The following is a 13,965-nucleotide window of genomic DNA, read 5'->3' on the forward strand; positions in this document are numbered from 1 at the left end:
AGGAAGACCCAAACTTATTTATCTATAACTTCCTATAGATCTGTGACACTGTGAAGACGAATGGAGTGAATCTTGAGGTCTACAAGCTCATGCTCTTCCCATTTGTTGTTAGGGACAGAGCAAAGCAGTTTCTTGACTCTCAATCTATGGAGAGCCTGAACACGTGGGACAAGGTGGTCACTGGATTTCTAACCAAATTTTTTCCACCTCAGAAGCTGACTAAGCTTAGGGAGGATGTCTAGACCTTCAATTCAGGCAAAAAGATGGAGAGTCCATTTAGGAAGCCTGGAAGAAATTCAAGCTGATGATTAGGAAGTGTCCCCCCTACATGTTTCCAGAGTGGACTAGGCTGTAAATCTTTATGATGGCTGATAAACCACTATTTTATTATTTATCTTGTGCTCAATTGAGTGGATTTTATCAATCTTTCATACACTTATTCATACTAATTGCATGAGTTTACGCTTTCCTTCCGGATTTTGTGCTATGATTGAAAACATACTTCTTTGGCCTTATATTTGCTAATATTAATCCTCTCTTATTACCATTAGATGCCGTGATATGTGTGTTAAGTGATTTCAGGGATTACAGGGCATGAATGGCTCAGAGGATGGAAAGGAAGCATGCAAAAGTGGAAGGAATACAAGAAGTTGAAGAAACTGCTAAGCTGTCCAGCCTGACCTCTTCGCACTCAAACAGTCATAACTTGAGCTACAGAGGTCCAAATGAGATGATTTTAGTTACATTGGAAAGCTAACATCCGGGGCTTCACAATGATATATAATTTGTCATAGCTGCCCCGAAGTTAGATGATGTGAACGTGTGGATGACGCGCCCGCGTCGCATCTGCAAAATCTCAATCCACGCAAACGCGTGGATGACGCCTCCGCGTCACTTTGCCGTGACCTGTACGAACCAAATTTCACAATCAGCGATTTCTGGGCTGTTTCTGACCTAGTTCTTGGCCCAAAAAACATAGATTAGAGGCTATAAAGTGGGGAAATCCATTAATTCATCATCATACATTCATAATACACACTTTTCACAATTTAGATGTAGTTTTTAGAGAGAGAGGTTCTCTCCTCTCTCTTAGGTTTTAGGATTAGGATTTCTTTTAGTCATTAGGATTGTTTCTTCGTATCAGGTTCAATAATTTATGTTTCTCTTCTATTTTTGTTTACTCTGGAGCTTTTATTTGTATTTGATTTATGTTGCCCAATTGGCTTATGAACTTTTCCATGTTAGAATTGACATCTTCATTCAATTTGAGGTATTCCAGATATTTATGATTTAATTTTAGCTTTCTATATTCTTGGTTTTGGTTGATTAATTGGTAACTCTTGAGTTATCAAACTCATCGTGATTGATAATTATTATTCTTGCTGATTAATTTAGATTCCTATAACTCTAGTCTTTCAACCCAGTTTTCGGCCCAGAAACACAGATTAAAGTCAGGGAACATGCAAAGACTCAAGACATCACTTCAGATCTCCAGTTATACACTTTTCATAATTTGAGATGTAGTTTTTAGAGAGAGAGGTTCTCTCCTCTCTCTTAGGATTAGGATTAGGATTTTTATTAGGATTAGGAATATTTCTTCTTCATCTCATGTTCAATGTTCTTTTTATTTATTTTCTCTTTTATTTGTTTAATGACCATTCATGTTATGATTTTCGTAATTAATATAATTTGAGGTATTTCAGACTCATGATTGCTTTTCCCTATTTATAATTTAGATTATTTACTATTGGCTTTGGTTGATTAATTGGTGACTCTTGAGTTGTCAAACTCATCGTGATTGATAATTATTGTTCTTGCTAATTAATTTAGATTCCTATAATTCTAGTCTTTCCTTAAGGAGTTGACTAGGACTTTAGGTATTGGTGGACGAAATTGTGATCATCAAAGTTGGTCTCTTTATACTTGTATGAAATTTATTATTATGGCACTTTGCTATGCGTGGTCACAACTCCGTTTAACTAACCAGCAAGTGTACTGGGTTATCCAAGTAATACCTTACGTGAGTAAGGGTCGATCCCACAGAGATTGTTGGTATGAAGCAAGCTATGGTCATCTTGTAAATCTCAGTCAGGCGGATAGTAATTGATTATGGATTTTCGAAAATTAATAGTAAATAATAAACATAAAATAAAGATAAAGTTACTCATGTATTTCCATGGTGGGAATTTCAGATAGGTGTGTGGAGATGCTGTGCTCCTCCTGAATCTCTGCTTTCGTACTGCTTTCATCCAATCCGTCTTACTCCTTTCCATGGCAAGCTGTATGTAGGGCATCACGTTGTCAATGGCTACATCCCATCCTCTTAGTGAAAATGGTTCAAATACTCTGTCACAGCACGGCTAATCATCTGTCAGTTCTCAATCAGGTTGGAATAGAATCCCTTGATTCTTTTGCGTCTGTCACTAATGCCCAGCCTTCAGAAGTTTGAAACTCGTCACAGTCATTCAATCCCAGAATCCTACTCAGAATACCACAGACAAGGTTAGACTTTCCAGATTCCCATGAATGCCGCCATCAATTCTAGCTTATACCACGAAGATTCTGTTTAAGGAATCCAAAAGATATGCGCCCGACCTAAGGTAGAACGGAAGTGGTTGTCAGTCACGCGCGTTCATAGGTGAGAATGATGATGAGTGTCACGGATCATCACATTCATCAAGTTGAAGTGCAACGAATATCTTAGAATAGGAATAAATAGAATTGAATAGAAAATAATAGTAATTGCATTGAAACTTGAGGTACAGCATAGCTCCACACCCTTAATCTATGGTGTGTAGAAACTCCACCATTGAAAATACATAAGTGAAAGGTTCAGGCATGGCCGAATGGCCAGCCCCCATGAAGGTCTAAGGACTAGGCGTCCAGAGATGTCTAATACACTAGTAAAAAGTCCTATTTATAATAAACTAGCTACTAAGGTTTACAGGAATAAGTAATTGATGCATAAATCCACTTCCGGGGCCCACTTGGTGTATGTTTGCGCTGAGCTTGATCTATCCACAAGTTGAGGCTTCTTTGGGAGTTGAACGCCAAGTTGTAACGTGTTTTGGGCGTTCAACTCCGGGTCGTGACGTGTTTCTGGCGTTTTACTCCAGACAGCAACATGGAATTGGCGTTGAGTGCCAATTTACGTCGTCAATTCCCGAATAAAGTATGGACTATTATATATTTCTGGAAAACTCTGGATGTCTACTTTCCAACGCCATTGAGAGCGCACCATTTATAGTTCTGTAGCTCCAGAAAATCCATTTCGAGTGCAGGGAGGTCAGATTTCAACAGCATCAGCAGTCCTTTGTCAGCCTCCTATCAGAGTTTTGCTCAAGTCCCTCAATTTCAGCCAGAAATTACCTGAAATCATAGAAAAACACACAAACTCGTAGTGAAGTCCAGAAATGTGAATTTAACATAAAAACTAATGAAAACATCCCTAAAAGTAGCTTGAACTTACTAAAAACTACCTAAAAATAATGCCAAAAAGCGTATAAATTATCCGCTCATCACAACACCAAACTTAAATTGTTGCTTGTCCCTAAGCAACTGAAAATCAAACAGGATAAAAAGAAGAGAATATAATATAAATTCCAAAATATCAATGAATATTAATTCTAATTAGATGAGCGGGACTTGTAGCCTTTTGCTTCTGAACAGTTTTGGCATCTCACTTTTTCCTTTGAAGTTTAGAATGATTAGCTTTTCTAGGAACTTAGAATTTCGGATAGTGTTATTGACTTTCCTAGTTAAGTATGTTGATTCTTGAACACAACTACTTATGAGTCTTGGCCGTGGCCCTAAGCATTTTGTTTTCCAGTATTACCACTGGATACATAAATGCCACAGACACATGACTGAGTGAACCTTTTCAGATTGTGACTCAGCTTTGCTAGAGTCCCCAGTTAGAGGTGTTCAGAGCTCTTAAGCACACTCTTTTTGCTTTGGGTCACGACTTTAACCACTCAGTCTCAAGCTTTTCACTTGAACCTTCATGACACAAGCACATGGTTAGGTACAGCTTGATTTAGCCGCTTATGCCTGGATTTTATTTCCTTGGGCCCTCCTATCCATTGATGCTCAAAGCCTTGGATCCTTTTTACCCTTGCCTTTTGGTTTTAAGGGCTATTGGCTTTTTCTGCTTGCTTTTTCTTTTTCTTTCTAATTTTTTTTGCCACTTTTTTTTTCACAAGCTTTTTCTTGCTTCAAGAACCAATTTCATGATTTTTCAGATTGTCAATAACATTTCTCTTTGTTCATCATTCTTTCAAGAGCCAACAATTTTAACATTCATAAACAACAAGATAAAAAATATGCACTGTTCAAGCATTCATTCAGAAAACAAAAAGTATTGTCACCACATCAATATATTTAAACTAAATTCAAGGATAAATTCGAAATTCATGTACTTCTTGTACTTTTGAATTAAAACATTTTTCATTTAAGAGAGGTGAAGGATTACTGGAATTTTTTATAACTTTAAGACATAGTTACTCAATACTAATGATCATGAAGTAGAGACACAAAACATAATTAAACATAAAGCATAAAAACCGAAAAGCAGAAAAAAATAAGAACAAGGAATGAATCCACCTTAGTGGCGTCTTCTTCTTGGAGGACCAACAATGTCCTTAAGCTCTTCTATGTCCCTTCCTTGCCTTTGTTGCATGATTCCTAGTGATTTTGGTTCTCCTATCCTTAGTTGCTCTCAATAATTGTCGGAGGAAAATGTATCCCCTGAGTTATCTCAGGGATCTCTTGATTTGCAGTCAAATGCTCTTATACTGAGCTATGGACCCTTGAGATAAATCTCTCCATCTCCCAAGATTCGGAGGTGGAGGTTTTTCTGGCCTTAGGTGCCATCGATGGTTATGGAAAAGCAAAAAAGCTATGCTTTTACCACACCAAACTTAGAATGTTGCTCGCCCTCGAGCAAAAGAAGAAAGAATATAAGAAGGAGAAGAAGATATGGAGGAGAGGGAGAGATGGTTATGATTTGGCTATGTAAGGTGGGTTTGGGTGGGAAGGATGGATGGATGTGAGTGGTGAAGAGGTGATGGGGAAGAGAGATTGAGGTGATTGGTGAAGGGTTTTTGGGAAAGTGTGTTATAGAATTATTAGGAGGTAAGGTGGGAATATGTTATATGGGAATCCTGTGGGGTCCACAGATCCTGAGATGATCCTGTGGGGTTCACAGATCCTGAAATGATCCTGTGGGGTCCATAGATCCTGAGGTGTCAAGGATTTACATCCCTGCACCAATTAGGCATGTAAATTGCCTTTGCATACCATTCTGGCATTTAAACGCCGAGGTGATGCACGTTCTGGGCGTTCAACGCCCATGTGTAGCATGTTTCTGGCGTTGAACGCCAGTTCCATGCTTGTTACTAGCGTTCAGCGCCAGCTTTCCTCAAGGCACATTCCTGGCGTTCAAACGCCAGGATGTTGCATGTTTCTGGCGTTCAACGCCAGATTCATGCTCTGTTCTGGCGTTGAACGCCAGCCAGATGCTCCTTACTGACGTTGAAAGCCAGTATGTCCTCCCTCCAGGGTGTGATTTTTCTTCTGCTGTTTTTGATTCTGTTTTTAATTTTTATATTTTTTTCGTGACTCCACATGATTATGTACCTAATAAAACACAAAATAATAATAAAATAAAATTAAAATTAGATAAATAAAAATTGGGTTGCCTCCCAACAAGCGCTTCTTTAATGTCATTAGCTTGACAGTGGGCTCCCATGGAGCTTCACAAGTGATCAAGTCAATGTTGTATAGTCCCAACACCAAACCTAGGGTTTGGATATGGGGTCTTAACACCAAACTTAGAGTTTGGTTGTGGCCTCCCATCACCAAACCTAGAGTTTGACTGTGGGGGCTCTTCTTGACTCTGAACTAAGAGAAGCTCTTCATGCTTACTCTCTTTTGTCACAGAGGGATGGCCATGTGCCTTAAACACAAGGTAGTTCCCATTCAATTGAAGGACTAATTCACCTCTGTTGACATCTATCACAGCTCCTGCTGTAGCTAGGAAAGGTCTTCCAAGGATGATGCACTCATCCTCTTCCTTCCTAGTGTCTAAGATTATGAAATCAGCATGGATGTAAAGGCCTTCAACCTTTACTAACACGTCCTCCACAAATCCATAAGTTTGTCTTAATGACTTGTCTGCCAATTGTAATGAGAACAAGGCAGGTTGTACCTCAATGATCCCCAGCTTCTCCATTACAGAGAGTGGCATAAGATTTATCCCTGACCCAAGATCACATAGAGTTTTTTCAAAGGTCATGGTGCCTATGGTACAAGGTATTAAGAACTTGCCAGGATCTTGTCTCTTTTGAGGTAAAATTTGTTGAATCCAGGTGTCTAGTTCACTAATGAGCAATGGAGGTTCACTTTCCCAAGTCTCATTACCAAACAACTTGGCATTCAGCTTCATGATAGCTTCTAAATATTGAGCAACTTGCTCTCCAGTCACATCTTCATGCTCTTCAGAGGAAGAATAGTCTTCAGAGCTCATGAATGGTAGAAGGAGATTTAATGGAATCTCTATGGTCTCTATATGAGCCTCAGATTCCTTTGGATCCTTAATAGGAAACTCCCTCTTGCTTGAGAGACGTCCCAGGAGGTCCTCCTCACTAGGATTTTCGTCCTTCTCCTCCCTTGTGCATTCGGCCATATTGATCACATCAATGGCCTTGCACTCTCTTTTTGGATTCTCTTCTGTATTGCTTGGGAGAATACTGGGAGGAGTTTCAATGACTTTCTTACTCAGCTGGCCCACTTGTGCCTCCAGATTTCTGATGGAGGATCTTGTTTCACTCATGAAACTGAAAGTGTCTTTTGACAGATCAGAGACTAAATTTGCTAAATTAGAGGAGCTTTGTTCAGAATTCTCTGTCTGTTGCTGAGAAGATGATGGAAAAGGCTTGTTATTACTGAGCCTATTTCTTCCACCATTATTAAAGCCTTGTTGAGGCTTTTGTTGATTCTTCCATGAGAAATTTGGGTGATTTCTCCATGATGAGTTATAGGTGTTTCCATAAGGTTCACCCATGTAATTAACCTCTGCCATTGCAGGGTTCTCAGGATCATAAGCTTCTTCAGAAGCTGCCTCTTTAGTATTGTTGGATGCATTTTGCCATCCATTCAGACTTTGAGAGATCATGTTGACTTGCTGAGTCAACACTTTGTTCTGAGCCAATATGGCATTCAGAGCATCAATTTCAAGAACTCCTTTCCTCTGAGGCATCCCACTATTCACGGAATTCCTCTCAGAAGTGTACATGAATTGGTATTTGCAACCATGTCAATAAGTTCTTGAGCCTCCTCAGGCGTTTTCTTTAGGTGAATAGATCCACCTGCAGAATGGTCCAATGACATCTTGGAAAATTCAGATAGACCATAATAGAATATATCTAATATGGTCCATTCTAAAAACATGTCAGAAGGACACTTTTTGGTCATCTGCTTGTATCTTTCCCAAGCTTCATAGAGGGATTCACCATCTTTTTGCTTGAAGGTCTGAACATCCAGTCTAAGCTTGCTCAGCTTTTGAGGAGGGAAGAATTTATCCAAAAAGGCCGTGACCAGCTTATCCCAGGAGTCCAGGCTATCTTTAGGTTGTGAGTCTAACCATATTCTAGCTCTGTCTCTTACAGCAAAAGGAAAAAGCATGAGTCTGTAGACTTCAGGATCTACTCCATTCGTCTTAACAGTCTCACAAATCTGCAAGAACTCAGTTAAAAACTGGTAAGGATCTTCAGATGGAAGTCCATAAAACTTGCAGTTCTGTTGCATTAAAGCAACTAGTTGAGGCTTAAGCTCAAAATTGTTTGCTCCAATGGCAGGAATGGAGATGCTTCTTCCATCAAATTTGGACGTTGGCTTTGTGAAGTCACCAGCATCCTCCTTGCATTATTGTTGTTGGGTTCGACTGCCATCTCCTTCTCTTGTTCGAAAATTTCAGAAAGGTTACCTCTGGATTGTTGTAATTTAGCTTCTCTTAGTTTCCTCTTCAGAGTCCTTTCAGGTTCTGGATCAGCTTCAACAAGAGTGCCTTTTTCCTTATTCCTGCTCATATGACAGAGAAGAGAAAAAGAAAAAAGAAAGATGAATCCTCTATGTCACAGTAAAGAGGATCCTTATTATTAGTAGAAGAAGAAAGGGGATAATGGAAGGAGAGGGATGAATAGTCTGTATAAAGAGTAAGGATAGGGGAGGTGATAAGAGATGAAAAGAAGTATTAGTAAATAAAAAAATAAAAAAAAAGATGAGAGAGAGATTTTCGAAAATATTTTTGAAAAGGAGTTAGTTATTTTCGAAAATTAAAGATAAGATATAATAAAAAAAATTAAAATTGAAAACAATTGAAAAGAATTTTTGAAAAAGAGAGAGGTATTTTCAAAAATTGAAAAGGGAAAAGTAGTTAGGTGGTTTTGAAAAAGATAAGAAACAAAAAAGTTAATTAGTTAGTTGAAAAAAATATTAAAATCAAATTTGAAAAGATAAGAAGATAAGTTAAATAAGATATTTTGAAATCAAATTTTGCAAAAGATAAAATTTTGAAAAAGATAAGATAAAAAGATAAGATTTTTAGGAAAAAGATATTTTGACAAAGATTTAAATTTTTAAAATTAAAATTAATTATTTAACTAACAAGAAACTAAAAGATAAGATTCTAGAATTAAAGATTGAACCTTTCTTAACAAGAAAGTAACAAACTTCAAATTTTTTGAATCAATCACATTAATTGTTAGTGTAATTTCGAAAATATGATATAAAGATAAGAAAAAGATTTTGAAAATAATTTGAAAAAGATTTTTGAAAATTTTCGAAAAACAAAGATAAAATTGAAAAGATATGATTTTTGAAAAAGATTTTGAAAAGATAAGATTTTTAAAAATTGAAAATTTGACTTGACTTGTAAGAAACAACTAATTTTTAAAAATTTTTGATTAAGTCAACTCAAATTTTCGAAAATTTGGAGAAAAATAAGGAAAAGATATTTTTTGATTTTTTGAATTTTTTTAATGATGAGAGAGAAAAACACAAAAATGACCCAAAACATAAAAATTTTGGATCAAACACATAATGCATGCAAGAACACTATGAATGTCAAGATGAACACCAAGAACACTTTGAAGATCATGATGAACATCAAGAACATATTTTTGAAAAATTTTTGATGCAAAGAAAACATGCAAGACACTAAACTTAGAAATCTTTAATGCATGGACTCTAACAAACGAAAAATGCATATGAAAAACAACAAACAACACAAAACAAGAAAACATCAAGATCAAACAAGAAGACTTACCAAGAACAACTTGAAGATAATGAAGAACACTTTGAATGCATGAATTTTCGAAAAATGCAAGAAAAATTTTTAAAGCATGCAATTGACACCAAACTTAAAAATTGACTCAAGACTCAAACAAGAAATACAAAATTTTTTGATTTTTATGATTTTATTAATTTTTTTTGGATTTTTATTAATTTTTTCAAAAATAACGTTTGGAAAAACGAAAAAGAAAAGAAAAATTTTGAAAAAGATTTTTGAAAAATTTTGAAAAGAAAATTACCTAATCTGAGCAACAAGATGAACCGTCAGTTGTCCAAACTCAAACAATTCCCGGAAACGGCGCCAAACACTTGGTGGACGAAATTATGATCATCAAAGTTGGTCTCTTTGTACTTGTATGACATTTATTATTATGGCACCTTGCTATGCGTGGTCACAACTCCGTTCAACTAACCAGCAAGTGTACTGGGTCATCCAAGTAATACCTTACGTGAGTAAGGGTCGATCCCACAGAGATTGTTGGTATGAAGCAAGCTATGGTCATCTTGTAAATCTCAGTCAGGCAGATAGTAATTGATTATGGATTTTTGAAAATTAATAGTAAATAACAAACATAAAATAAAGATAAATTTACTCATGTATTTCCATGGTGGGAATTTCAGATAGGTGTGTGGAGATGCTGTGCTCCTCCTGAATCTCTGCTTTCCTACTGCTTTCATCCAATCCTTCTTACTCCTTTCTATGGCAAGCTGTATGTAGGGCATCACCGTTGTCAATGGCTACATCCCATCCTCTCAGTGAAAATGGTCCAAATGCTCTGTCACAGCACGGCTAATCATCTGTCGGTTCTCAATCAGGTTGGAATAGAATCCCTTGATTCTTTTGCGTCTGTCACTAACGCCCAGCCTTCAGGAGTTTGAAGCTCATCACAGTCATTCAATCCCGGAATCCTACTCGGAATACCACAGACAAGGTTAGACTTTCCGGATTCGCATGAATGCCGCCATCAAGTCTAGCTTATACCACGAAGATTATGTTTAAGGAATCCAAGAGATATGCGCCCGGCCTAAGGTAGAACGGAAGTGGTTGTCAGTCACGCGCGTTCATAGGTGAAAATGATGATGAGTGTCACGGATCATCACATTCATCAAGTTGAAGTGCAACGAATATCTTAGAATAGGAATAAAGAGAATTGAATAGAAAATAATAGTAATTGCATTGAAACTTGAGGTACAGCAGAGCTCCACACCCTTAATCTATGGTGTGTAGAAACTCCACCGTTAAAAATACATAAGTGAAAGGTCCAGGCATGGCCGAATGGCCAGCCCCCATGAAGGTCTAAGGACTAGGCGTCCAGAGATGTCTAATACACTAGTAAAAAGTCCTATTTATAATAAACTAGCTACTAGGGTTTACAGGAATAAGTAATTGATGCATAAATCCACTTCCGGGGCCCACTTGGTGTATGTTTGGGCTGAGCTTGATCTATCCACGAGCTGAGGCTTCTTTGGGAGTTGAACGCCAAGTTGTAACGTGTTTTGGGCATTCAACTCCGGGTCGTGACGTGTTTCTGGCGTTTTACTCTAGATAACAACATGGAATTGGCGTTGAGCGCCAATTTACGTCATCAATTCCCGAATAAAGTATGAACTATTATATATTTCTGGAAAGCTCTGGATGTCTACTTTTCAACACCATTGAGAGCACGCCATTTGGAGTTCCGTAGCTCCAGAAAATCTATTTCGATTGGAGGGAGGTCAGATTCCAACAGCATCAGCAGTCCTTTGTCAGCCTCCTATTAGAGTTTTGCTCAAGTCCCTCAATTTCAGCCAAAATTACCTGAAATCACAGAAAAACACACAAACTCATAGTGAAGTCCAAAAATGTGAATTTAACATAAAAACTAATGAAAACATCCCTAAAAATAGCTTGAACTTACTAAAAACTACCTAAAAACAATGCCAAAAAGCGTATAAATTATCCGCTCATCAGGTATTAAATTAATTTGTCCACTTAACTGACCTTCATAGTTAGAGGTTGACTTAGTGGGAGCAAAAGTATAATTCTCATCACCATTGATAAGGATAACTAGGATAGGACTTCCAGTTTTCATACCTTGCAAAGAGATTTCTTCGTTATTAATTTATTAATTTCTACAATCCATCTCTCTTGTTCTGAAACCTTTTCAAACCCCAAAAACACTATTTTTCATAACCAATAATAAAACACACCTCCCTGCAATTCCTTGAGAAGACGACCCGAGGTTTGAATACTTCGATTTATAAATTTTATTGGGTTTGTTACTTGTGACAACCAAAACTTTTGTAAGAAAGGTTAATTGCTTGGTTTAGAAACTATACTTGCAACGAGAATTTATTATAACTTCTAAACCATCAATCTTCTGTTTTTAGATCTGAATTTACTCCTCCCTTAGGTTTCTCACTTGAACATTCATAAATTAGGATTTTGAAGAATTTTGGCTTTAGCTTTTGAGAAGAGTCTACCTCCGGTACTAGTCATTATAGCTTGTTATTTTACTTTTCATTTACTCTTCCATATTCTTAATTTATCCAGAATTGACATTGGATTATTTTTCATAGTTTATTAATACAAGACTATTTTTACTTTTAACCATCAATCTTCAGTTCTTCAATGGCCTCTCTGAGATGGCCAAGATGTCACTAGACAACTTTGCTGGTGGCACCTTGCATATGAAGATGACACCTGAAGAGGCTAACGAGCTTATTGAGATGGTGGCCAACAACTAGTATCTATACACTTCTAAGAAGAACCCTGTGAATACTAGGATTACTCAGAAGAAATGAGTCTTGGAGGTGGACACATTAGACGCCACTTTGGCTCAAAACAAGCTCATGTCCCAATAGATTAGTATGATCTCTCAGCACTTGACCAGGATGCAAGTCTCAGCTATTAATACTCAAGATGCATCCTATGACATGGCTGGGACCTACACCCAGGGGGACTCTTGTGGCTATACTCAACCCACCACTGAGGAAGTAAATTATACGGGAAACTCCTCCAGAAATCCCAATAAAGATCCCTATGCTAATACTTTCAATCAAGGATGGAGGAATCACCCTAACTTTGGGTGGAAGGAACAGCCACAAAGGTCCCAACAGAGCTTCAACAATAATCAAGGTGGAACCAATTAGAATAGATTCAACTGCAGGCAGTTCCAACCCACTAAGTAGTAGCAAGCATCCCCTCTGAGCCAAGACAATTTTGATTTAGCCTCAATAGTCTCTAAGCTTTCGAAGACTACTCACAACTTTATGCAAGAGACAAGAGCTTCAATTCAGAACTTGGAAGTGTAAGTGGGTAAATTGAGCAAAAGGATACCTAAGAGACCCCCTCAACACTCTTCCAAGCAACACAGAGGTAAATCCAAGGGAAGAGTGCAAGGTCCTCACCATGGGCAAGGAACCCGAGCCTAAGGAGGTACATGCTGCTAAGGCATTGAAGGAAGAAAAGGCTCAAGAAGAAGCTGGAGAAGCACTATTGCACGCCCCATTGGTGGCGCAAGAGACTGGAGTACAACACCCTCAGAAATTGCAGGAGGAGACAAAGGATGAGCAGTTCACTCAGTTCTTGGAAATCTTCCAAAAGTTACATATCAATATTCCTTTTGCTGAGGTGTTGGAGAAGATGCATCTCTATATAGCCTATTTGAAAAGTGCACTTTCTGAAAAGAAGGCCTTGAAGGGAGATGAATCTGTGATCTTGACCAAGGAGTGCAGTGCACTGATTCAGAGGAAGCTACCCAAGAAGATGCCAGACCTCGGAAGCTTCCTGATTCCCTGTACCATTGGGACTATTACAAGTGAGAAGTCGCTGCTCGACCTTAAATCAAGCATAAATCTGACACCGCTCTCCGTGATGAGGAAGCTGGAAATTCAAGAGGCGCAACATACAAAAATAGCACTGGAGATGGCTGACAAGTCTCGAAAGCAGGCATATGGGCTATGGGAGAGCGTACTAGTCAAGGTTAGCAAATTATTCCTCCCAGTAGATTTTGTGATACTAGACATGAAGGAGGATACAGAGGACTCCATTATCCTAGGAAGGCCATTCCTAGCCACTAGAAGAGCACTCATTGATGTAGAGAGAGGCAAATTGATGCTAAGGTTACATGAGCACTGAATGGTATTCAAAGCTTTTGAACCTGTACCAATCGCTGACAAAAGAGGTACCTGCATACAGAGTTTAGTGCTTAAGCCTTCTCACTTGGTGGAAAGCCATACAGTACCCCCGGACATCAAACCTAAGTTTGGTATTGGGCATTTACCACCCACCAAAGATGGATGAGGCTCCAAGAAGAAGGTACCCAAGGGATGGAGGAACAAGAAGATCCCTATTGAAGACTTCTCATCTGGCATGAAGGTGGTGTTCACAAGAAGCCCAGTCATACCAAACACAGTGAATAGGATCCTGTCTCTAGAGCTTACTGAGCTAATTCATGAGAGCACATGATAGAAGTTCACAATGAGGGGTAAAGATCTGACCCCTTATGTTCCTCCTCCTTAAAGGAGCTTCCTGTCAAGCTAGTGACAGTAAATGAATGCTTGTTGGGAGGCAACCCAATCATTAATATCCTTTAGTTTACTTTCATTTTATTTCAGTTTTATTTCATAACA

At 38.1% G+C, this 13,965-nt stretch overlaps 1 non-coding gene across 1 annotated transcript; it reads left to right on the plus strand.

The window, feature by feature from the left end:
- The first annotated feature begins 7,447 nt into the window (after nt 1–7,447).
- LOC112719036 (small nucleolar RNA R71) lies at nt 7,448–7,551 on the plus strand. The gene has a single exon (XR_003161356.1). It is a non-coding gene; the product is annotated as a small nucleolar RNA R71 (small nucleolar RNA).
- Nucleotides 7,552–13,965: the final 6,414 nt, after the last annotated feature.

Source organism: Arachis hypogaea, chromosome 10, assembly GCF_003086295.3.
Source record: "Arachis hypogaea cultivar Tifrunner chromosome 10, arahy.Tifrunner.gnm2.J5K5, whole genome shotgun sequence".
Lineage (NCBI taxonomy): Eukaryota > Viridiplantae > Streptophyta > Magnoliopsida > Fabales > Fabaceae > Arachis > Arachis hypogaea.